This window comes from Felis catus, chromosome D3 (genome assembly GCF_018350175.1).
Source record: "Felis catus isolate Fca126 chromosome D3, F.catus_Fca126_mat1.0, whole genome shotgun sequence".
NCBI classification, from domain to species: Eukaryota; Metazoa; Chordata; class Mammalia; order Carnivora; family Felidae; genus Felis; species Felis catus.
The window spans coordinates 34187219-34189780 of record NC_058379.1 but is presented as its reverse complement, the minus strand read 5'-3'; the positions used below and the strand labels follow the sequence as shown (position 1 = coordinate 34189780).

Below are 2562 nucleotides of genomic sequence, written 5' to 3'. Positions count from 1 at the left end.
AAAAAAAAAGAAATGCATTCTCAATAATGTTAAATTGGAACATAACTTGGCTAGGAAAGGAAGATGGTGATTAGAAATTTGGGGGGACAGAGATATCTAGAACTTTCATCTTAAGTTTCTTTCTTGGCCTTATGCATCAGCCACCACCCATCATAGCCTTAGAGAATCTCAGAGTGAACAAGAACACAGAGATAATTTATTCTCAAGTGAAACTAAAGTCACAAAGCTTCAGTTGTCTTCTGGATGGCAAATTCCAACAGACACGTTTTGGTCCTTACTTTTTAACAATCTTCTACAGTATTTGACACTCCTGGGCATCCTTAATTTGACAGTCCGATTTCCCTGGACGCCCAGGGAACTGCTCTTGCTTGAGTCCTGTCCGTCCCTGCTTGCAGCTCCCCAGCCCCCTTCCTATGTCCACATCATAAATGTTAGAATTCATTATGGCTTCCTCTGCCGCCTTATTTTCACATGCCACCCAATCCCCCTAGGTGATTCCGTTCAACTCCATGGCTTCCGCAACCACCTGAGAGCTGGTACTCTGTCTGACGTGCATTATCCAGTGTTTACTGGGTGCCTGTTCCTGGATGTCTCCAGAGCTCTTCAAACCAACATGTCAAAAATTGAACACACCCTCTTCCTCCACAAATGGCTTCCCATTCATTTTCCCTCCTATGGATACCATCACTGCAGTCCCCCATTTACCTAATCTTGACCTGGGAGTTTTCTCTCTCGTTTGCCCTCTTCATCGAACTGATCTGTAAGTGCCATCAACTGGTTTTCCCTAAGTGATCATAAAATCAACTCCCCCTTCTCCAGTTCCACTGTCTTGGTTTAAACAGTCATCTTTCTTCTGCTGGATTATTTAAGTAACTTTCTAACCGATCTTCCTGACTTGATCATTCCCCTCAAACCATCACTAGTCCACTGCCTGATTAATCTTTCTAAGATGCAAAGAAATTAACAACCCCGGGCATTAAGCCTACCAACAACCCATCATGACTTATTTTTTTTTTTAATGTTTATTTATTTTCTTAGAGAGAGAGAGACAGAGTGCAAGCAGGGGAGGGGCAGAGAGGGAGGGAGACACAGAATCCGAAGGAGGCTCCAGGCTCTGAGCTGTCAGCACACAGCCCGACGTGGGGCTCGAACCCACAAACCGTGAGATCACGACCTGAGCCAAAGTCTGGCGCTTTAACCAACTGAGCCACCCAGGCGCCCCAACCCTCCATGACTTTTAAGATCATTTCTGAGGGTAAGATTTTTCAGTATCTGATCACATCCCATTGGACCAGTCTTGACACCTTGACCAGCACGTTGAGAAGATTCCGTCGGTAATGCTTCTGTTTTGTATGGCTAGCACTGTGCTACAGGTGCTGTGTAGCATGCATAAACGTCATAGGGCAATAGTGTGGCTGCCAGAACCTAGAGAGAAAAAAAGATCCAATAGGAAAGATAAACATGGGGGTGCCTGGGTGGCTCAATCGGTTACGCGCCTAACCCTTGATCTCGGCTCAGGTCGTGATCTCGTGGTTTGCGGGCTCCAGCCCCGCATCGGACCTGGCTGCTGACAGCGCAGAGACTGCTTGGGGTTTCTGGTCTCTCTGCCCCTCCCCCGCTTGCCCTCTCTCTGTCTCTCTCAAAAATAAATAAGTAAACTTAAAAAAAAAGAGAAAAGGTAGACCCGCATGTCGTTGTTGCTTTATTGGTTGAGATGAAATCATACCTGTTTTATGATAAGGAAACATTTTTGAAAGACACGGAGCAAACGTGCATGGTTTCTTGCATCTCGTTTGTTGATTGCATTTTAAAACTCTCGTATTTTAAATCGTATTTTAAAACTCGTATTTTAAAACTCTCCCTGCTTTTTGCTTTCAGTAGGTTAGGAAGAGTCAGTAACGTAGAATCCGATTGTGAAGAGGTGGTGGCTGCAGATTTTAAAATGTCCGTGTATCAGCGTTGAAAGATTTGGATAACAAAATGATTGAGAGCAGCGGCGTGTCTGCAGGGGATGCTGGGACCCTAGCAGGGATGCTGCTGGGCTGGTGGACGTTCCTACCCCGGAACTGGAGAGCCAGCCCAGCGAGCTTTGTAACTTTCCTGCGATCAGATGCAGTAAATGCCTCCCTGACTGATGAGTGCTGTTGTAATCTGAGCTACTGACCCTCTGTGGGCAAAATGTAATTTTTGCTTATCTACCAGTGGGCCTTCAGAGTTTTTAAAATGTTCTCACAATAGTGATTACTAATACTCATGCTACGGAGAAGGGGGTCAAGTCTCAGAAATTGAAATGTCTTGTCCAAATTCACAAGGCCAACAAACCGATGCATGGGGAAATGGAGACCAGGGTTTGCAAATCCTACTTTATATAACACGTGCAGGGGTCCACTGTCACTGTGTAACATGGGAGAGAAGAATCTAGAAAATGAACAGTGCTTTATGCCTTGTTCATGGGAAGTCAAGGGCCAAGGGGAGGACAGTCACTGAGACTACCAGTCCAGGACTGGTGACGCGGGGATGGGCAGGACGGAGTGGCCCAGAGGAGAGGAGCACTCTCTCCAG

General features: G+C 46.0%; 1 non-coding gene across 1 annotated transcript; it reads right to left on the bottom strand.

The window, feature by feature from the left end:
* Nucleotides 1-1131: 1131 nt before the first annotated feature.
* On the bottom strand, nt 1132-1217 carry TRNAQ-UUG. Its single transcript has one exon. It is a non-coding gene; the product is annotated as a tRNA-Gln (tRNA).
* Nucleotides 1218-2562: the final 1345 nt, after the last annotated feature.